At 38.9% G+C, this 25,716-nt stretch overlaps 1 protein-coding gene and 1 non-coding gene across 3 annotated transcripts in view; one reads left to right on the top strand and one right to left on the bottom strand.

Annotated features, from left to right (window-relative positions):
• The window catches only part of LOC118004280 (disks large homolog 1-like), a 1,118,862-nt gene that overhangs the window by 803,114 nt on the left and 290,032 nt on the right, over positions 1-25,716 (top strand). The window lies entirely within an intron of this gene.
• On the bottom strand, positions 16,913-17,020 carry LOC118004351. The gene has a single exon (XR_004677546.1). It is a non-coding gene; the product is annotated as a U6 spliceosomal RNA (small nuclear RNA).

Genomic DNA, 25,716 nt, shown 5'->3' with positions numbered 1-25,716 from the left:
ACCAGCTGCAAGTCCTTAGCAAGTTATTCAAAGCTTTACTTTCTTTATCTCTAAAAAGAGATAATTTTTAAATTATGGAGTTGTAAAAAACTAGACAGCATAGTGCCTATCATATAGTCAGCAGTAATCAATATGAGAAATTGCCCTATTTGCCCTGCTGTACTCCAGCAGTGTCAGTGGTGGGGTGGGTCTCACCAAAATCTGATTTCTATTCTCTCCATTTTTTTTTCTTGTCCAAAATAATAGCCATTTTGTCTAATAATAGTTAATTATAATATGACCAGTTAATATTCCCCAAACCTTCACAGATTTCCATAGTTCTTGGTAAAGTTGCCATCTAAAATATTCTGATGACATTTGTTCTCTTTGTTATTGCCTGCAACTTAGACTCCATAGCATTATAGTATTTGCCTTTTAAAGTAACTATGGAGATTAGGATCAACCTTTATATTTCTTTGTACCTTTATCAGTGACGAGCCACAATAGTTAGACCCTTGAAACATATCTAAATAAACATTTTTGATTTGAATATGGAACTTTAATGTGTACTGTGGTTTACTCCTGAAAACTTCTGAATTTAAATTGGGACTTTGAGGCCTTAAGTCAAGGATGAGAGACATATGTATTACCCACCTTCCCTCTTCCGTTGAAGTGATTAAAATGTAATTGTGCCACTCACCCAGATGCACCTCAGAAGTTTTTCAGCTGTGGTCAAGGCAAGGTTGGCCAGTGGATCAAAACTGAAGCTCTAGATGACACAATGAACATAGGGCCAAAGGATTTAGATGAAAGCAGAGCCAGCCAGGATTAGCTGATGTTCCTGGAGAGTGTAATGGAGGAAAGGATGGCTACTGATAATTCTTAGAGACAGAGAGATACAGGATAGATGCTAAGATGAAACAGTCCTCTCTTCCTGGAATTGCAAAAGAGGTTAAAGAAATAACAAAATATGTGAACAAGAAAAACCCTTGTTTGATAATCAGCCTGTAGTGGACTATCATGGAGGGAGAAAAAGAGAAAAGAAAAATATGAGTAAATGAGAGAGCTAAAAGTTTATTGTTGTTGCTGTTATTATTCATAATATTTCAGAGAAAATTTCAACTTCCAGAAATAGACTTTCTGGTAATGGATTGGTATGGGGAGATTTGAATTAATTAAATGCAGCTGGATAATCTTGGATCCTAGTTAGATCAGATGAAGTGGTCATGCTAAGGACATGGAGAGAGACAAACCCCTTTAATTTTAGCCCGGGAGACAAACTACTGTAGTAGTGAAAAAATATTGGGTGTGGAGGCAGATAGACCTGGACTCAAATTCCCACTCCACTGATTTCTAGGAACATGACCCACAGGCAAGTAACTTAACTGCAAGGCTCCGTTTTTCCATATGTGGCAATCAAAGGGTGATAGTTGGTAAATTATTATTATTGCCCTGATTTAATGAAAAACTTATTTAATGCTTATTCTCTTGATTCTGGTTAAGTGGGCTGGACCGGACTGGATTAAGCCCCAAACTTTTGTATTAACATGATGTCACCAGTGGAAATTTATATAATCCACATCAGAAGGGAATATAGAATTAATAGAGGCATCCCAGTTGTAATAAACTCCTTTTAGACTTTTTTATGAATTTTTTGCCATTTAAAGATTGTTCTCCAAGTATGAATATAACCAGATGGTCAGTGATAAAATTCAAATTCCAAGACTTCCCAATATCTATAGATGCCAGCGTTTTCACTTTCATTATCAGCTATCCAGTAAATTTGAATTAAGCATTTTGCTTCTCTTAAGGGAGGCTGTTTTGCTTTCGTTTTTAATTATAACCCCACATCCGGATGTTTCCAGTGTCCTCCTTTGGAGAGCAATTTTTATGATTAAGAAGTTAATTTTTTTTCTTCAACAAGAACAGATGGTGCTTTTCAGTGTCTTTTTAAAGGGGCTCTGTATCTCTTGCACAGCAGAACCTAAAATATGAATCGGACATTGTATAACTGAAAATATATGGAAAAGGAAAAGTTCATGGTTTAGAGTCCACATCAACTCTTCTTCCTTACTGGAGATGTATTCTATTCATTTTAGTAGTATTCTTAGGTCACTTGACATTCTTGAGATCTGAGTGAAAATCTGAGCATATGTACCTCTCTGGAACTTGGGATGACCTAAGGAGAATATTTAAAAAAAATTAATTCCATATAAACCATACTTTATGTTAAATCCTCCAAAATTGTGTTTTAACATGCTTAATCTTTTGCATTGATGATTTGATTGTGTTTGACCAGGTCACATGTGATGACTAATGGACATAAATATTTTCCATTAAACATTCTTCATTATTCTCTCCTGAACAATGCGTTTTCTGCCTCTGCAGATGATGGGGTTGCCAACCAAGTGAACTACTCAGTTAAGGTGATGACAAATGCTAGGCAAATGAAGTGGCTCAGCTCCTTCATGTTATACTGTTTTTAGATACATTCCAATATCATACAGAGAATATACAAATATAAATAACTTCATGAGTGGCGGCTATGGTCCATCCAAATCCTTTCTGACAATGTCACCAAGACATGTTTGAGGGTAAGCTTGGGAGTTGTCTTCTGTGTTTCCCAAGACAGGTATGGGGTCTGGAAACTCCCTTTAACATAAGTAACTTCTTTTTTTTTTTCTTTAAATTTTATTTTATTATGTTAATCACCATACATTACATTATTAGTTTTTGATGTAGTGTTCCATGATTCATTGTTTGCATATAACACCCAGTGCTCCATTCAATACGTAAATAACTTCTAACCACCTTCCTTCTTTTTCCTTTGCATTCACTAGCCATAATAGATTGGTAGAAGATATGTGACAGAAAATAAAAGGATCTTTTTGTCCCTTCTTTAACTTTGATAGTCAACAGGTATGTATTTTTCCTATATTATAAACATGTAGGCCCCCAGAAAAAAATTTGAAAGTAGCTCCAGGAACTATCTTGAGTGTGGGAACCTAGAAGAGGCAACTGGCAGAGATTGATGATAAAACACTTTTGCCCACTAGCAACTAAACTCAGCTTGCATTTCAGTGTTGTCCCTTCTTTAAAGCCTTCTTTGACCTTCCCAGGCTAGGCTGATTCCTCCTTTCCTTTGAAACTCCTCTAAGGGATTTATAAGTTTATGAGTTTCTCTCTCCAACTTGTTCCCTCCATGGAACAAATCCTGGTCTTACAGGTCTTTAAATCTCTGGAACCAAACACTTTACCTAGTGAAGAGTAGACAGTAAAAATTTGTGGGCTTGTTTAATTGAATTTTCAAGTGGAGCATCTTTTCTTGAATCTTGAATCATTGAGTCATTCTGTCACTGCTTGTGTTTTGTTTCTAGTAATGACTTGAAAATCCATTTAGTCCTTCTGGCCAGTGGAGCATTAAATCCGTCCTTAGAACATTGTATCCTAAAAGGATTGATGGACTGGTAGTGGTAGTTTACAGTGCTAATAGCAGGAGTTACAGGAAATGGATACTTCATGTGTGCCAGAAGCTGCTGGGTATGAGATGGGTATTTTCATCTACCTTTTAGAGAGAGGGATACTGAGGCTTGAAGGAACTAAGCAATCTGCCCAACCTCATACAGCCAGTAATACGCAGAGCCAAGAATTAAAGCCCTTTCTATTTGACTCTGGTTTCCATGGCATTAAACATTATTCTCTATTGCCTTCTTACTGTGTCTGCCTTTGTACATGCCATAAAATCATTAGATGCTTACAAAGATCTGGCTCATTAAATTGTTTTTTGAATACTTGCAAAACTTTTCAATGTCATTTCAGATATAATTTTTTCCCTCTAGTATGTAAACAACTTTTGCCAGAGTGCTGGTCTCTGTGAGGTTAATGGCTATGCTTTCTCTTTTACCACCTAGATTTGTTAATGGGAATAGTGAATAATGGCAGTTAGGACCAGAACAAAACCTTCTTAAAACAGTACGCACATCATCTACCTTGTATTGAGTAATTTAACAAGTATTCCTGAACATGAATGTAGAGTTAGTGCGTATATGTAAATGTATGTGTGTGTGTGTGTGTGTGTGTATAGATAGTCAAAAGTTTGTTGATCAGGGTTTCATTGAATGGCTACCCATTGCTGACATTGCTTTTGAGTTTCTTTGGTATTTCAAAGCTAAAATGTTTAAATAGCTCTGAGGATTCTTCTTTTTTTTTTTTTTTAATTTTTTTTAAATTTTTTATTTATTCTTATGTTAATCCCCATACATTACATCATTAGTTTTAGATAAAGTGTTCCATGATTCATTGTTTGTGCATAACACCCAGTGCTCCATGCAGAATGTGCCCTCCTCAATACCCACCACCAGGCTAACCCATCCTCCCACCCCATCCCCTCTAGAACCATGTTTGTTTTTCAGAGTCCATCGTCTCTCATGGTTCGTCTACCCCTCCGATTTCCCCTGCTTCATTCTTCCCCTCCTGCTACCTTCTTCTTCTTTTTTTTTTTTTCTTAACATATATTGCATTACTTGTTTCAGAGGTACAGATCTGAGATTCAACAGTCTTGCACAATTCACAGTGCTTACCAGAGCACATACCCTCCCCAGTGTCTATCACCCAGTCACCCCATCCCTCCCACCCCACCCCCCACTCCAGCAACCCTCAGTTTGTTTCCTGCAATTAAGAATTCTTCATATCAGTGAGATCATACGATACATGTCTTTCTCTGTTTGACTTATTTCACTCAACATAATAACCTCCAGTTCCATCCACGTCGTTGCGAATGGCAAGATCTCATTCCTTTTGCTGGCTGCATAATATTCCATTGTATATATATACCACTGCTTCTTAATCCATTCATCTGTCGATGGACATCTTGGCTCTTTCCACAGTTTGGCTATTGTGGACATTGCTGCTATAAACATCGGGGTGCATGTACCCTTTCGGATCCCTACTTTTGTATCTTTGGGGTAAATACCCAGTAGTGCAATTGCTGGGTCATATGGTAGCTCTATTTTCAACTTTTTGAGGAACCTCCATACAGTTTTCCAGAGTGGCTGCACCAGCTTGCATTCCCACCAACAGTGGAGGAGGGTTCCCCTTTCTCCACATCCCCGCCAACATCTGTCGTTTCCTGACTTGTTAATTTTAGCCATTCGGACTGGTGTGAGGTGGGATCTCATTGAGGTTTTGATTTGGATTTCCCTGATGCTGAGCGATATTGAGCACTTTTTCATGTGTCTGTTGGCCATTTGGATGTCTTCTTTGGAAAAATGTCTGTTCATGTCTTCTGCCCATTTCTTGATTGGATTCTTTGTTCTTTGGGTGTTGAGTTTGATGAGTTCTTTATAGATTTTGGATACTAGCCCTTTATCTGATATGTCATTTGCAAATATCTTCTCCCATTCTGTCGGTTGTCTTTTTGTTTTGTTGACTGTTTCCTTTGCTGTGCAAAAGCTTTTTATCTTGATGAAGTCCCAATAGTTCATTTTTGCCCTTGCTTCCCTTGCCTTTGGCGATGTTTCTAGGAAGAAGTTCCTGTGGCTGAGGTTGCTGCCTGTGTTCTCCTTTAGGATTTGGATGGACTCCTGTCTCACATTGAGGTCTTTCAACCATTTGGAGTCTATTTTTGTGTGTGGTGTAAGGAAATGGTCCAGTTTCATTCTTCTGCATGTGGCTATCCAATTTTCCCAACACCATTTGTTGAAGAGACTGTCTTTGTTCCCTTGGACATTCTTTCCTGCTTTGTCAAAGATGAGTTGACCATAGAGTTGAGGGTCCATTTCTGGGCTCTCTATTCTGTTCCATTGATCTTTGTGCCTGTTTTTGTGCCAGTACCATACTGTGTTGATGAAGACAGCTTTGTAATAGAGCTGGAAGTCCGGAATTGTGATGCTGCCGGCTTTGCTTTTCTTTTTCAACATTCCTCTGGCTATGCGGGGTCTTTTCTGGTTCCATACAAATTTTAGGATGATTTGTTCCATTTTTTGAAAAAAGTGGATGGTATTTTGATGGGGATTGCATTGAATGTGTAGATTGCTCTAGGTAGCATTGACGTCTTCACAATATTTGTTCTTCCAATCCATGAGCATGGAACGTTTTTCCATTTCTTTGTGTCTTCCTCAATTTGTTCATGAGTATTTTAGTTTTCTGAGTACAGATCCTTTGTCTCTTTGGTTAGATTTATTCCTAGGTATCTTACGGTTTTGGGTGCAATTGTAAATGGGATCGACTCCTTAATTTCTCTTTCTTCTGTCTTGTTGTTGGTGTATAGGAATGCCACTGACTTCTGTGCATTGATTTTCTATCCTGCCACTTTACTGAATTTATGTATGAGTTCTAGCAGTTTTGGGGTGGAGTCTTTTGGGTTTTCCACATAAAGTATCCTATCATCTGCAAAGAGTGAGAGTTTGACTTCTTCTTTGCCAATTTGGATGCCTTTGATTTCTTTTTGTTGTCTGATTGCTGTGGCTAGGACTTCCAATACTATGTTGAATAGCAGTGGTGATAGTGGACATCCCTGCCGCATTCCTGACCTTAGGGGGGAAGCTCTCAGTTTTTCCCCATTGAGAATGATATTCGCTGTAGGTTTTTCATAGATGGCTTTTATGATATTGAGCTATGTACCATCTATCCCTATACTCTGAAGAGTTTTGATCAAGAAAGGATGCTGTACTTTGTCAAAAGCTTTTTCTGCATCTATTGAGAGGATCATATGATTCTTGTTCTTTCTTTTATTAATGTATTGTATCACATTGATTGATTTGCGGATGTTGAACCAACCTTGAAGCCCAGGGATAAATCCCACTTGGTCATGGTGAATAATCCTTTTAGTGTACTGTTGGATCCTATTAGCTAGTATTTTGGTGAGAATTTTTGCATCCATATTCATCAAGGATATTGGTCTGTAATTCTCTTTTTGATGGGGTCTTTGTCTGGTTTTGGGATCAAGGTAATGCTGGCCTCATAAAATGAGTTTGGAAGTTTTCCTTCCATTTCTATTTTTTGGAACAGTTTCAGAAGAATAGGTATTAATTCTTCTTGAAATGTTTGGTAGAATTCCCCTAGGAAGCCATCTGGCCCTGGGCTTTTGTTTTTTGGGAGATTTTTGATGACTGCTTCAATTTCCTTAGTGGTTATAGGTCTGTTCAGGTTTTCTGTTTCATCCTGGTTCAGTTTTGGTAGTTGATACATCTCTAGGAATGCATTCATTTCTTCCAGGTTATCTAATTTGCTGGCCTAGAGTTGCTCATAATATGTTCGTATAATTGTTTGTATTTCTTTGGTGTTGGTTCTGATCTGTCCTCTTTCATTCATGATTTTGTTGATTTGGGTCATTTCTCTTCTCTTTTTGATAAGTCTGGCCAGGGGTTTATCAATCTTGTTAATTCTTTCAAAGAACCAGCTCCTAGTTTCGTTGATCTGTTCTACTGTTCTTTTAGTTTCTTTTTCATTGATTTCTGCTCTGATCTTTATTATTTCTCTTCTCCTGCTGGGTTTAGGCTTTATTTGCTGTTCTTTCTCCAGCTCCTTTAGGTGTAGGGTTAGGTTGTGTACTTGAGACCTTTCTTATTTCTTGAGAAAGGCTTGTATTGCTATATACTTTCCTCTTAGGACTGCCTTTGCTGCATCCCAAAGATTTTGAACAGTTGTGTTTTCATTTTCATTCGTTTCCATGTATTTTTTAAATTCTTCTTTAATTTCCTGGTTGACCCATTCATTCTTCAGTAGGATGCTCTTTAGCCTCCATGTATTGAGTTCTTTCCGACTTTCCTCTTGTGATTGAGTTCTAGTTTCAAAGCATTGTTGTCTGAAAATAGGCAGGGAATGATCCCAATCTTTAGGTACCAGTTGAGACCTGATTTGTGACCTAGGATGTGATCTATTCTGGAGAATGTTCCATGGGCACTAGAGAAGAATGTGTATTCCGTTGCTTTGGTGTGGAATGTTCTGAATATGTCTGTGAAGTCCATTTGGTCCAGTGTGTCCTTTAAAGTCTTTATTTCCTTGTTGATCTTTTGCTTAGATGATCTGTCCATTTCAGTGAGGGGGGTGTTAAAGTCCCCCACACTTATTGTATTGTTGTCGATGTGTTTCTTTGCTTTTGTTATTAATTGCCTTATATAATTGGCTGCTCCCATGTTAGGGGCATAGATATTTACAATTGTTAGATCTTCTTGTTGGATAGACCCTTTAAGTAGGATATAATGTCCTTCCTCATCTCTTATTACAGTCTTTGGTTTAAAATCTAATTTGTCTGATATAAGGATTGCCAGCCCAGCTTTCTTTTGGTGTCCATTAGCATGGTAAATGATTTTCCACCCCTTCACTTTCAATCTGGCTGTGTCTTTGGTTCTAAGATGAGTCTCTTGCAGACAGCATATCGATGGGTCTTGTTTTTTAATCCAATCTGATAGCCTGTGTCTTTTGATTGGGGCATTTAGCGCATTTACATTCAGGGTAACTATTGAAAGATAGGAATTTAGTGCCATTGTATTGCCTGTAAGGTGACTGTTACTGTATATTGTCTGTGTTCCTTTCTGGTCTATGTTGCTTTTAGGCTCTCTCTTTGCTTAGAGGACCCCTTTCAAGATTTCCTGTGGGCTGGTTTTGTGTTTGCAAATTCCTTTAGTTTTTGTTTGTCCTGGAAGCTTTTTATCTCTCCTTCAATTTTCAATGACAGCCTAGCTGGATAGAGTATTCTTGGCTGCATATTTTTCTCATTTAGTGCTCTGAATATATCCTGCCAGTCCTTTCTGGCCTGCCAGGTCTCTGTGGATAGGTCTGTTGCCAATCTAATGTTTCTGCCATTGTAGGTTACAGATCTCTTCTCCCGAGCTGCTTTCAGGATTTTCTCTTTGTCTATGAGACTCGTAAGTTTTACTATTAGATGTCGGGGTGTTGACCTATTTTTATTGATTTTGAGAGGGGTTCTCTGTGCTTCCTGGATTTTCATGCCTGTTTCCTTCCCCAAATTAGGGAAGTTCTCTGCAATAATTTGCTCCATTATACCTTCTGGCCCTCTCTCTCTTTCTTCTTCTTCTGGGATCCCAATTATTCTAATGTTGTTATATCTTATGGTATCGCTTATCTCTCGAATTCTGCCCTCATGATCTGGTAATTGTTTATCTCTCTTTTTCTCAGCTTCTTTATTTTCCATCATTTCATCTTCTATATTACTGATTCTCTCTTCTGCCTCATTTATTCTAGCAGTTAGTGCCCCCATTGTTGATTGCACCTCATTAATAGCCTTTTTGATTTCTACTTGGTTAGATTTTAGTTCTTTTACTTCTCCAGAAAGGGTTTCTCTAATAACTTCCATATTTTTTTCAAGCCCAGCTAGTATCTTTAAAGTGATGATTCTGAACTCTAGATCTGACATCGTACTAATGTCCGTATTGAGTAGGTCCCTGGCAGTCGGTACTACCTCTTGTTCTTTTTTTGAGGTGATTTTTTCTGTCTTGTCATTTTGTGTAGAGGAGAATAGATTAATGAGAGAACAAAATGCTAGCAGAGTAACCACGTCCCCAGAAAATATACTCTAAAGAAATCAGAAAAGCCCTGAAGCAGTGGGAAAAGAAAGGGAAAGAGAGAAAAAAGAAAAAGAAAAAAAAGATAAAAACAAAAACGAAAACAACAACAACAACAACAAAACAGAATGTGATCAAATATGATCAGGCTGGTATATAGATCTGTGCCACACAGTAGATTTGGGGTGTATTTTGGTCTTTTAGAAGAAAGTGCCTCCCAAAATTTTAAACAAAGAAAAACTTATACATGTACAAAAATAAGGGCTGATATGATGAAGGGATGGAATATGACTGTAATGATGGAAATTATAAATAATTTTATAAAAGGAATTGATAAGAAGTTGTTTGAAAAAAGAAGAAGATTTAAAAAAAAGAAAAAAAAAGAAAAAAGGGAGAGGATGTGATCAGGCAGGGGAATAGAAAACACCATATACTAGAGATTTAGGGTATATTTTAATCTGTTAGAAGAAACGATCTCAAAATTTTAAAGAGAGAACAACTCATATATTTAAGCCAAAAATACGGGTAACTACTATGAATGGTTAGAATATGACTCTAAAAATGAATAATAAAAATGTATTTTTTTTAAAAAAAGGGATTGATAAGATGTTGGTTGAAAAAGGGAAATAGAAAAATTCAAAAAGAAATAAAAAAAGAAAGGCAGTTAAAAAAAAAATTAACTTTGAAAGACTAAAGAATCATAGTAAAAAGCCATGGATTCTATGTGTATTATTCCCCTAGTGCTGGAGTTCTGCCGTTCTCATTGATCGGTAAACTTGGTCTTGGCTGGCTGTTCTCGCTGATCTTCTGGGGAGGGGCCTGTTGCTGTGGTTTCCAAATGTCTCTGCTGGAGGTGGAATTGCCCTGCCCTTGCCCCCTCCTGGCTAAGTAATTTGCTTGGGTTTGCTCTCCGGGGCTTTTGTTCCCTGCGAGCTTTCCGTACAGCTTTGGAGGCGGAGAGTGAAAATGGCGGCCTCCCAATCTCTGCCCCGGAGGAGCCGAGAACTCAGGGCCCCGCTTCTCAGTGAGCCCCCAGAGAAAAGCCGTCAGTCACTCCCGTCTCCCCAGTCTCCGGCCGCACTCCGTGCTCACCCAGCCTGTGACCGCGCGTTTCTATCTCTGGCACTGGACCCCGGGTGGAGTCTCCAAACCCAGCAGATCCCTGCGGTGCACTCCCGCGCGGCTCCTCCCCGGGGAGGAAGGGGAGTCTCCCCGGATCTGCCGCTTGTTGGGTCTCTGCTGGAGGAGCAGTGGCCCGACTGTGCCGGGGGTCACGGTTTATGGCAACCCCAAGCTGAGAGCCCGTGCCTGGGCTCCACCTCTGCAGCCGGCTTCCCTGCTCCGATACCTGGGAGCTCGGCCACACTCAGGCACCCCCGGTCTTTCTGTGACCCCGAAGGTCCTGAGACCACACTGTCCTGGAGGGTTCCACCCCCCGCTTAGCCACCAGAGTGACGTCCCTCAGCGGAGCAGACTTTTAAAAGTTCCGATTTTGTGCTCTGGGGCTTATCACTTTCCAGAAGCGGCCGACGGAGGTCCCTCCCCCACCATCTATCCTCCCGAATATCGCCTCGGATTCACTTCTCTGCACGTCCTACCTTCCAGAAAGTGGTCGCTTTTCTGTTCAGAGAGTTGTTGCTATTCCTTTCTTTGATCTCCTGTTGGGTTTGTAGGTGTTCAGAATGGTTTGATCCCTATCCAGCTGAATTCCTGAGAGGAGACGAAATCCAGGTCTCCTACTCCTCAGCCATCTTGCTCTGCCCCCAGCTCTGAGGATTCTTATACATAATTTTATAATTTATTTTTCAGTTTATCTTTATTCAATCCAGGTATCATATCACTCTTTATTTTTACCTTCTATTTATAAATTAGAATTTAATGATTGCTTGGAGACCATAAAGGTTTTTTTTTCCCACTCCAGACAGTCAATAACTGTAAGATTTAATAGCCTAAAGATAAAATGGTTCAATTTTAACCAGAAAATGCTTGACTAAGGTAATTCTCTGACACCAGATTATGAAGCCATTTGAAATTAATTTTTTTCCCTTTTCTCCTCCAATAATTGTCTATAGCTATGGAACTCTGTATTTGATAGGTACGGGTGTGAGTATTTCTCCTGGTTTGTGTTTTGATTTGGGGGGAAAAACACACTCTAAAATGCATATATCATATGTGTAAATAGCTTAGACTCCTCAATGTGCCATTGTTCTCAACATGATACTTGTAATGAAGTGGCTAAACAGTCCTCTTTGGGATTCCAGGTGCCAGGCTAATGCATAATGTTTTGCCACAAGAAGTCTCAGGGTACCTATGTTTCTGCACAATTGACAATTTCCTGCCAAAAGGACTTAAAGTGCCAGAGAGCACAGATTCTACAGAGAATGCACACCCAGACACAGAACATTTTAGCGTCACTCAGTTGTTGCTTACGTTCTGCTGAGGGTAATGAAAGAAACAAGGCCTCCAGAAGAAATCTGGTAAGAACTCAGTCATTTAAATGAATGGCATTTTGAGTAAGACAATGATTTAAATAAGTTCTTTGAAGTAAGAAGTGAACATCATGGAACTGATGGTTTGGATCAAGAATTTGGGCTGCCAGAATTTTTCCTCCAACCACACCCACATAGGTTGAGGATGGGTGCATCATCATCAGTAATTAGTGAGGAAAAATAGAAGAATGGGGGTTCATATGTGAACAGAAGGAGCTCTTTAAAAGTTCTGGGGGTGCCTGGGTGGCTCAGTTGGTTAAGTGACTGCCTTCGGCTCTGGTCATGATCCTGGAGTCCCAGGATCGAGTCCTGTATCGGGCTCCCTGCTCAGCAGGGAGTCTGCTTCTCTCTCTGACCCTCCCCCCTCTCATGTTCTCTCTCTCTCATTCTCTCTCTCAAATAAATAAAATCTTAAAAAAAGAAAGAAAAAAGTTCTGTGTATATTTCTCCTTTAGGAGTATGGATTTCATCCTCCATGAAATCTTTTGTCATCTTAAGAAGGACTTGAGTTAAATCAACCAATCAAGACTCCGTGCCCAGAAAGCGCAAATCCAGGCACAGAGAATGCCCCTCTCCCCCCACATTACTGTTTGTGAGGGAATAAAGAGAAATATAATTTACTAAAAACCTTTTATAAAAAAAGACTGACGATTTCAAAGATCAATCTCAAATCATTCAGAGTCACTGAAAAAGAGGAATGAGCAGGTATTTCTCTGTCTGGGGCTGCGGAGCCCTCAGGTGCTGTCTCAACACTCTGATCCTCTCACTACTTATCACAAATGACCATGACAGTATCTTTTCTTAACCTTCCTATTCTAGTGTAAGTTCTCATGTCTTGTCACTTTCTGACTTGTTAGGAGAAAAACACACCAAACTCTCTGCTGCTAGAAGGGAACAGACATGCCCCACAGGCATTTTTGTTTTCCTTGCTGCCTTTCTTTTGGTGTCGGCCACAAGCCCCTTCCCCACAAGAACCTGCTTTCCTCAGCGCTTAGAGTTGACACACTCGAAGAGGGTGCTGTACATTTCCTTTGGGAAGTTTGGTACTTTCACATCCTTCATTTTTTGGGTTCTTGGGGGTCTCCTTAAGGAAGGAGAATTATACTGCTTGAGGACATTAGGATTAGAGTAGTAAATGTTTCCTTTCATTTCAAGGGTTGCTACCATTCCTTTGGAATCCAATGAGAAATTCTGTAAAGCAACCAGCATCCTATAAGGGCAACTCAAATCTGAAAACAAGAGTGACAAATCAATTAATCTATAAATTTAAAATATGTATTTTGAAACAGGCATTTAAAAAGAATAGAAGCTAGGGTATGTTCCCTGTTTTGGCAACTTTCAGTGATCCTAGATGGCATTTTGGGCCATCCCAGTCCAGGATAGCATTACGAGGTCTCAGAGGTATAGGTCTTTAGTCTTTGTGTCACCTGCAACTGCTTAATTATTACTTCTTACCATTTGCCTTTCCTGATTTCTCCACCAGTCATCCTTGTCACTGTATCACAGTTGGCCTTGCACAGTGGTTCATATCTGGTGGCAGCACCATCCCCCTAGGCACCTGTTAGAAATGTTTGGTCACATTTTTGTTTGTTGTGATAACTGGAGAAAGCTATTGACATTTAGTGGGAGGAGGCCAGGGGTGCTAAGTACCCAGCAAGGTACGAGACACTGGCACAGTTGTCTGCCCAGAATATCAGCAGCATCCCCATTATGAAACAGTGGACCTCTGGAATTAGCACCCCAGTTTTGAGAAGACTAAGCTGGTTTTTGATGTCAAGACACATTATTGATCCTGGATTCTTACAGAATGCTCCAGGCCTTCATCAGTGATTGGGCTGTGATCTTCCTCATTTGGCTTCTTTCGGCCTGAGAGGGGAGGAATATTTGACAAAGAGAAATTCAAGAAATGTGCTTGTCTTTGTTTATGCTTTTCCCTTCTGTTGGGAAGCTGACAATAAGAACTCAGCTTTAGGCAGGTCTGTAGAAACTTGCTTGCCCAGATGCTTCCAGCTACAAAAGTGAAAACTCACACTAGGAAAGGAAAAGGAAAATGAATGTTATAATCCTTTCTTTTTATTGCTGTTAAAATGCCTCCAAAGAGAAGGAAAAGTAAAGCATCAGTGCTGACTGATGTTATAGGTATGAGTGTTGGCTAAAGTGCTTATTACGAATGCAATGTTTATATGAAGAAGGGCATAGAGAAAAGATTCCTGACTGATGAGAAGGCTATTTTATCTTCTCATACCCAATCAAATCACTCACAGCAGATGAAGAGGCATGGTAAAAAGTATACAAGTGATGGTTCCAAGGATAACAGGAAAGAATGTAGAAAAGTAAAGTTTGATCTATTTCAAGGTTCTGGTCCAAGATGATAATGTAGGAAGACCCTGATATCACCTCCTCCCACAGACACATCAAATCTACAGCTATATATGGAACAACTTGCTCTGGGGAAAAACAAAAAACAAAAACAAACCTAAACTAAAAAAAAACTGGCAAAGCAGCCGCTTCACATCAGGCTCATGAGAGGGAAACTATATCGAAGTGGATAGGAAAGGCTGAGAAACAGTCTCACCATAAACACCACCCCCTGGTGTGACCCGCAATCAGGAGGGAACTCAAAACCTGGAGCTTCTCCTTGAGGAGCAAGAAGGATTTGTGTTCCACATTGGGCACCCTAACTTTTAAGATCAGCACCTGAGGGATGAGTCCCTAAAACATCTGGCTATGATGAAGAAAAATAAAGTTCAGAAACCATGGGGGATGGGAGAGGTGAAGAAGAGACAGAAATTGACAGAAGTAGCAACCAAATTTACATCGGTCAGTTAAGTACTTGAGTTTATTGTCCTGTTCTGACCTACTTTGGGAAACTCTGGTTATCATTCATTTCATTGTAGATTAAAAAAGAAAGAGCAACCAAAAAAGCATATTCAATTTTTATCCATTCCATAAAACAAAAAATAAAGTTTTTGATAAGGTTTACATCTGCAGACAAAGTTCCCCAGATCAATATTTTAAAAAATTAAAATGTTACGATATAAGCAAATCTGATGTAAAACTGTTGCAAACCTAGCATTATGCCCTTTATCTAGATTTTTAATGAAACAATGTCTACAAACAAGAACTTCCAGAAACAGACATGCCAAAAATCTGAAATCATGTCTATAATTACCTCCAGAAATGATTTCACATAGTTCAATTTTTCTTTTCCTGTATTTTGCTATTTCCTTTTAATCTCTTCAATTAGATTTTTAAGAAAAGAAATGCTAAGGGTCTTGGGAGTGAATAACAAATTATTTTGAGTTTTAAAGTTATGTCTTGGAATGTTTTTCAAAACCAAGCCTTGTGTAACCTATTGTCAGGATAAGATAATAGGCTTTGCAAATGCAAGGCAAAGGTCACATCTGGCACATTCTTCTCCAGGTCTGATCAGCAGGCACTTTCTAATTTTTGTTGTCCCCAACTTACTTATGCCCTAACACTACTCTGATAATATGAAGATATGATGACAAATTATATACTTTGTCATATAATTTGGTTGCAATTGGTTGGTTGCAACATGCTGCAGTTTTATTTTTTGAGGTGTTCTCAGATTCCTCATACTGTTATTTATAATTACATCTGGCCCACTAAATGTAAGCTCCATTAGCGTTTTATCTCTGTATCTCTAGTGTCTAGAAATGTGCCATGCCTAATAGTACGCGCTCAATAAATGCCTATTGAATGAGTGAATAAATTAATGGTTCATTTCCTTAATTATTTCATACTGCAAGTCTAGAGATCATAAATTATTGGAAGAGTTTGGGCCAAACTAAATTATGTGTACTTTCCTCAGAGTCCTCTAACGCCAATACATCAAGCATTCTGAACACTCTTGAATACTGTGGAAAAGGGCTGAATTTTTTTTAACTGTGCCCATGAGGTTAGTTTCTTAGATGTTCTGCTTTGGAACAAAGGAATGTTAGAGTACTTATTATGTGGAAAATAGGGTCTGTATTATACCATTTATTTAATTAATAAATCATTTGTATGATAAACATCTGCAAGACAATACACTTAAACTTTAGTTATTTCATTTTTATGTAAACTGGAAAGGTGGAAATATACCTTACAAAAAAATCAGGATAAATGAAACATGTCTTAGGCTGTTTGTGCCCTAAACTCACTCATGTGTCATTTAATTTGTTGGGCAGATGGCAGACATAGGAGGAGGGGTTCTGAAGTAAGTCACCAGGATAGCTGGGCACTTTATTGTCTACATGTTTTAATAGGGATTCCCAGTTGGAGGTGACTGATCCTCTCTGAGTGAGCTCTCAGTTCCACTGAAGTCTGTCTTTGTCTTATAGGCAGGGGTGAACCAATTCTGCCTTCTGCTGACTTTTTCCTGCTTATTTCCTTAGTCAGGCTTGGGGTTCTCCTTTGTGCAGCTTTATAGTGATTTCTTTGTCTAGTATTTGCCTTCTCTCTGGTGAGCTCTTTCCTCTCCATTCATTCTCATCTACTAGGACTACTGTGTTATCTTTGTCTCAAGTGATTCGTAGTATGATTGTTCTTTAAAAAAAAAACAAAAACACTTCATAGTACTCTTCTTATTTTCAGCTTGCTTGTTAAAAGCCCTTAAGGTTGGTTATTTTCCTAGGCTTTCACTGATTTGGAATTTTTCTAGAAACATCTGTTAGTATAAAGTATGCTGGACTTTTTTTGCCCATTTGAGTACCAGAATTCACTGCTATTAAGAAAGAAGTTGAGATTAGGAGGATCTTGATATCATTCATACTTGGATTGAAATGTATTTTGAACCTATTTTGCATTTTGAGCCAGAATGTATTCTGAAATTAGATTAACACTTTGTAATAAATGGGCAGTGGTGACCCCATATTTGTGGTGGAGAACATACAAAATATTCTGATGCATGGCTATGGCATCATAGGGATTGTCAATAAATAGTGTGTCATCCTTGCACAGGGGGCCATACTAATCTTCCCTGTATTATTCCAATTTTAGTACATGTGCTGCTGAAGCAAGCACGGGATTGTCAATAAATAATGATACTGACAATTGAACCTCCTGGCCCTATAACCACACATACCCACAAACAGACCCAGTTCCTGCCTTCCATAATCCCAAAACCACATTGTCCTTACCTAATCAGATTGACATGTACCTCTCCCCTCATCCTGTTTCTTGATATCTTAATCATTAGAACACACACACCACACATGAGATCACTTCTCTAAGAGCTCTCACTAACCACTCTATCCTAAATGCATGAGCTTAATTGCCCTTCTAACCTATTATCTTGTGATATAAATTGTCATGAGCCATCAATAAGTTATGAATTTCTGGAAATCAAGAGTTAGTTTATGTTTCTTAATAGTCTAAAGTGTCAGATATTTCTTTGGGTTTTTTGTTTGTTTGTTTTGTTGTGTTTGTTTTGTTTTGGCATTCAGTCAATATCTGGTGATTTTTAAGCATCCAGTTGAACCAAAAATTTCATACTGTCTGAGGCAGTAGGTGTTTTGTGGAGTCATTCAGGAAGCAATCTATTTTTGCTAATGACATTTGGTTATATTTGCCGATTTACTAACAGTCATTGTTGGGGACTATGAGAGACCCAGGGGAGCTAGAGAAAGGAGATAAACAGTCCAAAGGAACACAACCATTTCACAACTGTAGTGTTGTGGAGGGTTTACTCTCATTTGTGAGAAGCTTCATACTCATGCTGACCAGAGAAGAGCTAGCAATTCATAATTTACAAACACAATCCAACCTTAAAACTATACACTGAGATTTCTCCAGTATCTGGAAAAACTGGAGTTCTAGTCCATGCTGTGTTATTGAGGGACAGATAAAGCAGGCTTTGGCATGGCGAAACCATCCTTCAACAAGTAGGAAGTCAGTGGAGAAAACAGGCTCATCATGGTCTTCATCCATTCACTATAGAAAATATTGACCATAGTTGATTTGTTAGATTTTTCCCTTTAGAAATGATTTTCCATTTCCATGATGACTGAATAGATTTTATTTATTAGCCAACATAATGAGCTGGCAGCTTGTCATAAAGAGCAACTTATATTAGCTATTTATTCTTGGGCAAGTTGTTTCTCTAATTATTAGGAACTTTATTTAAAATGTAGAGTTTTGGAAAATGTCAAGAAGAAAGGGTGAATTGCAAGTGAAAAAGAGAGGGAATTGTGACTTTTCTTCTTTTATTGAAGTCTATTTGTTCTTCTTTTAGAGCTTATTTGGGAACAGAAATGAGAGAAGGCAGATACTATATTCTTGACTGATGATAATAAGTAATAATGGAAAAAAAAAAATCAAGGGTTGAAGGTAATATGGGACTGCTTGGAAAGAGAAAGAAATACCATGATGTTCATGAAGTATTATCAGTGGTGCTGCCGCAACTCCCTTGACCAGGAGCTCAAGTATTCATATGGGGTTCAAAGCCCTAGAGTCCTTAGTGTTCAATTTGGTCATGTACTATATTTTCCTTGCAATTGAAGTCCTCAGCACTCTTACTCTATTTTCTCTACCAAAGTGATCTTACTCACTTCATGACATCAGTAATTATTTATTTACTGATTACCCCAAATTTACATTTTCTACCCAAACCTCTCTTCTAAACTGACCTAATTATCTTCTCAGCAACTTCACCTTGATGCCTTATAGCAGCATCAAACCAAAATATCTAAAACTCATTTTATGATTTTCTGCTTGAGAAATCTACTTCTTCTCTAGTGTTCTCCATGTCAGGGATTTCCCCCCATACCTCTCCATCTCAGGGATGGTTGCTCCCACCCCATCCTCAGGCATTTGGTCAAGCCACGTACCCTGATTATCTTCCTCTCTCATTACCTTTAATATATCAGTTAAGTTTAACTCCTAAATATCTTTGAATGTGTCCTTTTATCTTCATCTCTATCAGTCTAATGCAAGCCATCATCATCATCTCTCACATGAACTGCTAACTGATCGCATCACATCATTCTTGTCCCATGCCAATCCATATTGCAAATAGAAGCCACAGTGAGATTTGTAAGAGACAAATCTGATTATAATTTGCCCCTGCTTAAAATTTGTTGATAGCATTTCATTTTTAAAGATATACTGCATAGGGGTGCCTGGGTGGCTCAGCCAGTTAAGTGTCTGCCTACGGTTCAGGTTCAGGTCATGATCCCAGGGTTCTGGGATCGAGCCCCACACCAGTTTCCCTGCTCAGCAGGGAGCCTGCTTCTCCCTCTCCTCCCCACCTGTGCTCTCTGTCTGTCTCTCAAATAAAATCTTAAGAAAAAAGATATACTGCATAATCTTTTAACGATAGCCCACAAAATTCTGGGTGATCACCTCCTGCCAGCCTTCTCTCATGCCAGTCTTTCTTTCCCTCCTTGTACTGCACACAGCCTCACTGCTCTTTCTTTCAGTTCCCTAACTATATCAAGTTCCTTCCCATATTGGAATTTGTACATGCTTCTTCCTTTATTTGCAATTATCTAAGGATTTTCTACTCTGTTGTCACCTTAAGTCACACATCTTCAAATAAAAACTTCCTTGATGCTGTGGACTGAATTGTGTTCCCCCAAAATTCACATGTTGAAGCCCTAACCTCCAGTGTGATGGTATTTGGAGATAGGGCCTATGGGAGGTAATTACGTTTAGATGAGGTTATAAGAATAGGACCCTCAAGATGGGATTAAGGCGTTCATAAGAGAGATAGCAGAGAGTTCTCTTTCTTTGCCCACCCTCTTCTCTGTACCTCTGTATCTCTGTTTCTCTCTCTGCCCTGTGAAGACATAGCAAGGAGGCAGCTGTCTGCAAGTCAGGCAGTGAGCCTTTACCCAGAAACTAGTCTTGCTGACACCCTGATCTTGAACTGCAGCCTCCAGAACTGTGAGAAAATAAATTTCTATTATCTAAGCCACCTAGTCTATAATATTTTGTTTTGGCAGCCTGAGCTAATACAGTTGAGTAGCCACAAACTAGTCAGGGCTCCCTTTTATCCATTCTCAGAGTCTTTTTGTTTTTTTAATCTTTTCTTTTTTCTTTTCTTTTTTTTTGGTCAGAGAGAGAGAGAGAGAGAGAAAGCACTAGCAGGGGGAGGAGCAGGCAGAGGGAGAAGCAGGCTCCCCGCTGAGCAAGGAGACTGATGCGGGACTTGGTCCCAGGACCCTGGGATCATGACCTGAGCCGAAGGCAGACACTTAACCGACTGAGCCACCCAGGTGTCCCCCCATTCTCAGAATCTTTGTGCTTTTATTTTTGTCTTCTCTGTTAAACTTTAAGCTTGATGAGGGCTTTCTTGAACACTGTCTATTTCCAGTCCCCAACACAGTGTTTAGTGTATAAAAAATGGTATGTTAAATGATGTTTGTGTGAAATATACAATTACTGTACTTCCTTACAAAAAAAATATGACTTCCTATGTTGGTCTATATTCTTCTTAATAAAACCTCATCATAAAAAGGTATCCCCTCCTAGAGTCCCTTGTTTCATTGACAGCCTCATCTGCTTGTTGCCACAACAATCTTCTTAGGAAACAGACAAAGCTGGCAGTGGAGGTTGGGTTATTGAAACCAAGAATCTTCATCAGGGCTCTTGTTCCTAGGAAAAATGGCAGAAGATGCCAGGGTTTAATTTTCTCTAGGGTTTTACCTCCATGTTACTTCTGCTTCAACACTTTCTTTGACCTTTATATATAAGGTCGTTGAGGTGAAGGGTGGTATCTTTGGCATTTAACTATCATAAGAATATCCAGTCCCATGTTTTGTGGACTACCATTATACCATTGGCTATCCCTCAGTTGTCAGCTGATCTGATAACTTTATTCAGATGAGGACCAGTTAGCTAATCCTTAGCATTGTTCAAATTAAATTTATTCTTTTTTTTTAAAGATTTTTTTTATTTATTTGAGAGAGAGAGAATGAGAGAGAGCACATGAGGGGGGGAGGGTCAGAGGGAGAAGCAGACTCCCTGCTGAGCAGGGAGACCGATGCGGGACTTGATCCAGGGACTCCAGGATCATGACCTGAGCCAAAGGCAGTTGCTTAACCAACTGAGCCACCCAGGCACCCATAAATTTATTCTTTTTAGAAAGATGGTTAAGGAGCCCAGAGGCCAGTTGTTGTTCAGTCGACCTCAAGATACTTTTTGAAAATTCTATGGAAAGAACAGGGGATGCTACAGCTTTATGGAAGATGACAAAATTTCTGAACAAGAGTAACTCTCCCTCCAGTCTCTTTAGGAAATCTTTGACCTCTCATAGTGAAATGGTACAAGTGACAGAGGATTTTATGGCTTCCCATGCTTACAGCTCAACTTCAATTGTCTTGTCAAGGCTTTGGTATATATATTAGTTAACTAATGCTGCTGTAATGAATTACCCCAGACTAGGTGGTTTAAACCAGTACAAACCTATTATCTTAAATTCCTGACATTAGAAATCAGAAATAAGACTTACAAGTATAAAAGTGATGGTGTCAGCAGTGCTACATTCCTTTTGGAGGCTCAAGGAGAGGATTTATGTCCAGCTTCTGGAGGCAGCATGCATTCCTGGGCTTGTGGCCCCTGTGTCCACCTTCAAAATGCACAATCCTGCCTTCTCCTTCCATCTTCACCTTCCCTTTTCTGACCTGGCCCTCCTGTCTCCCTATTATATGGACTTTTGTAATTACATTGAGCTTACCTGGATAATCCAAGATAATGGTAATCTTCGCACCTCAAGCTCCTTAAACTCAATCACATCTTCAAAGTCCCCTCTACCATGTATTGTACCTATTCAAAAGTTTGGGGATTAGTACATGGACATTTTTGCAGGGAGAAGGAAACATTATTCTGCTTACCACAGTGAAATAGACCTAACAACTTCATATTTCTAAAAATGCGAGACAGGATTTAATTCAAGGAACAAAAGTCATGTCTTTTTCTCTAGGTGTTTTACTTAAGGTCTCGATTTTCCTATATAAAATGCCATGTATATTGTAGCTGCTTATTATCATTATCTTCAGTTAGGCACCTATTTTTGTTTAGATGTGAAAGGTAATCATTTGTTAGCTTAAGTTAGATCACTGATCTAATGGAAATTGCTTATGACACTGTGAAGAGAGTTAAGACTTAAAAAATGTGAGCCCGTGCATTCCATACTTACGTATTATAGCTAACTAAAAAGCATTGTAAATTAGGAAGAAGTAAATATCCAACTTAGTCTTCAAGGTACAACCTAAATGTTATCTCTTCTACAGAATCATTGCTGACCTCCCTAGGTAGAACTAGGTACTCCTTCCACCTTGCTGTGATAGCAGGATGTGCATGACTCTGTTGCAGCATTGACCACATTGATGTACTGATCAGTTTACATGACGATCTCCCAAGTTCTTAAGGGCAAGGACTGTGTTCTGTTTCTCCCAGTACTAATGCTGCCTACAACTATGACACATAGCTGGTGTTTTATGGATGTTTTTTGAGGGAATGAATTCTTTTGCAAATTTGTTTAACATCTCTTTGTGATTCATTGGCTATCTAATTTATAACATTGGTTAAGGAGCACAGTGATGAGACTTGCTGAAAGAGTATAGATGAATCAATATAAATCTACTCCCATCCCTAGGAAAGAAAATCTGAGCTCATGTCTCTACTAATGTTGGATCAGTAGCAGCATTTCCCAGCACAAAGCATATTGCAGTTCATGATCAGGTCAGATCATGTCCTTATTGAGTACAGATAAAAAGAAGTATGCCCTTAGAGGATATGATGGGATATAAGACTTTGAGTGCACACTTAAAATACTATATTAATTGAGTAGAAATTAGATCCAAACAAACAATTGGAAATATGTAGTTCTATAGCTAGGTTTAGAGCATACGAATCTAACAAAGTTCTCTGTCCCATGAGGAATGTTTAAACTCGATCATAATCCCTTTCAGTTTACTTTTTTAAGATTAAAAAATCAGGTTTTTCATTTTTTTAAAGTTTTATAGAGGTATAATCGATATATAAAGATTTCATGTATTTAATGTGTACATTTTGATGAGTTTGGGCATTTGCATATACCATTCTCACAATCAGGATATTAAACATATCCATCACCTCCCAAAATGTCGTGTTCTTTTATGTGTGTGTGTCTTAATGATAAGAACACTTAAAATGAAATCTATCCTTTTAACATATTTTAAAGTGTACCAAACCATATTCTTAACTAGAGGCACTATGTTATACAGCAAGTCTCTAGAAATTATTTGTCTTGTGTAACTTAAACTTTATACTCATTGAGCAGCAACTTCCCATTTTCCCCTTCCCCAAGCCCCTGGCAACCACCATTCTGCTTCTATGAGTTTGCCTATTTCAGATACCTAATATAAGCATTACTATAGAGTATTTGTCTTTTTGTTACTGGCTTATTTCCCTTAGCATAATACCTTCCGGGTTCATCCATGTTGGGGCATATGGCAGGATTTCCTTTCTTAAGGCTGAATAATATTTCGTTGTATGTATACACCACATTTTTCTTTATCCACTCATCTATTGATGGACATTTGGGTTGTTTCCTTATCTTGGCTATTGTGAATAATGCTGCAATGAACATGCAGATGCAGATACCTCTTTGAGATCCTGATTTCACTTCTACTTGATAGCTGCCTTCACTGCTTGGTTATTTAGCAGTCATCTCACGGTTTCTTTAAGCTCCACTTTCTAGAGGTATTGGCACCAAAAAGCCTGTGTTATAGGTGGTGGTCCCTGGAGTTCCAGAGTCTGGGTTATAGGGTGTTAAGGGTCTCTTAGCCACTGTATTTGTAATGGATCTCCCAGCTACCCTGGCAGATGCTTTCTGGAAGTCCTGAGAATACCATACTCAGTGATTTTCAATACTGACTCAGTATCAGAATCACTTGTGGTGCTTTAGAAAAACAAGAGTCTAGGAACCCACCTGAGATTCTCATACAGGAAGCCTAGAGAAGGATTTGATTAACTTTCAAAAGTCTTGAAGAAGAAGAAAGAGAGAGAGGGGCAGAAGGTATACTGGAGCAAATTATAGCAGAGAACTTCCCTAATTTGGGGAAGGAAACAGGCATCAAAATCCAGGAGGCACAGAGAACCCCTCTCAAAATCAATAAAAATAGGTCAACACCCCGATATCTAATAGTAAAACTTACGAGTCTGAGAGACAAAGAGAAAATCCTGAAAGCAGCTCGGGAGAAGAGGTCTGTAACCTACAATGGTAGAAACATTAGACTGGCAACAGACCTATCCACAGAGACCTGGAAGGCCAGAAAGGACTGGCAGGATATATTCAGAGCACTAAATGAGAAAAATATGCAGCCAAGAATACTCTATCCAGCTAGGCTGTCATTGAAAATTGAAGGAGAGATAAAAAGCTTCCAGGACAAACAAAAACTAAAGGAATTTGCAAACACAAAACCAGCCCTACAGGAAATCTTGAAAGGGGTCCTCTAAGCAAAGAGAGAGCCTAAAAGCAACATAGACCAGAAAGGAACACAGACAATATACGGTAACAGCCACCTTACAGGCAATACAATGGCACTAAATTCCTATCTTTCAATAGTTACCCTGAATGTAAATGGGCTAAATGCCCCAATCAAAAGACACAGGCTATCAGATTGGATTAAGAAACAAGACCCATCGATATGCTGTCTGCAAGAGACTCATTTTAGACCCAAAGACACCCCCAGATTGAAAGTGAGGGGTGGAAAATCATTTACCATGCTAATGGACACCAAAAGAAAGCTGGGGTGGCAATCCCTATATCAGACAAATTAGATTTAAACCAAAGACTGTAATAAGAGATGAGGAAGGACATTATATCCTACTTAAAGGGTCTATCCAACAAGAAGATCTAACAATTGTAAATATCTATGCCCCTAACATGGGAGCAGCCAATTATATAAGCCAATTAATAACAAAAGCAAAGAAACATATCGACAACAATACAATAATAGTAGGGGACTTTAACATCCCCCTCACTGAAATGGACAGATCATCTAAGCAAAAGATCAACAAGGAAATAAAGACCTTAAATGACACACTGGACCAAATGGACTTCACAGACATATTCAGAACATTCCATCCCAAAGCAACAGAATACACATTCTTCTCTAGTGCCCATGGAACATTCTCCAGAATAGATCACATCCTAGGTCACAAATCAGGTCTCAACCGGTACCAAAAGATTGGGATCATTCCCTGCCTATTTTTAGACAACAATGCTTTGAATCTAGAACTCAGTCACAAGAGGAAAGTCAGAAAGAACTGAAACACATGGAGGCTAAAGAGCATCCTACTGAAGAATGAATGGGTCAACCAGGAAATTAAAGAAGAATTTAAAAAATACATGGAAACGAATGAAAATGAAAACACAACTGTTCAAAATCTTTGGGATGCAGCAAAGGCAGTCCTAAGAGGAAAGTATATAGCAATACAAGCCTTTCTCAAGAAACAAGAAAGGTCTCAAGTACACAACCTAACCCTCCATCTAAAGGAGCTGGAGAAAGAACAGCAAATAAAGCCTAAACCCAGCAGGAGAAGAGAAATAATAAAGATCAGAGCAAAAATCAATAAAATAGAAACTAAAAGAGCAGTAGAACAGAGCAACGAAACTAGGAGCTGGTTCTTTGAAAGAATTAACAAGATTGATAAACCCCTGGCCAGACTTATCCAAAAGAAAAGAGAAAGGACCCAAATCAACAAAATCATGAATGAAAGAGGAGAGATCA

This window comes from Mirounga leonina, unplaced genomic scaffold (assembly GCF_011800145.1).
Source record: "Mirounga leonina isolate KUSES-001 unplaced genomic scaffold, KU_Mleo_1.0 Mir_92, whole genome shotgun sequence".
Lineage (NCBI taxonomy): Eukaryota > Metazoa > Chordata > Mammalia > Carnivora > Phocidae > Mirounga > Mirounga leonina.
Note: the sequence above shows the minus strand (reverse complement) of the source record. Positions and strands in the feature narration are given on the sequence as shown.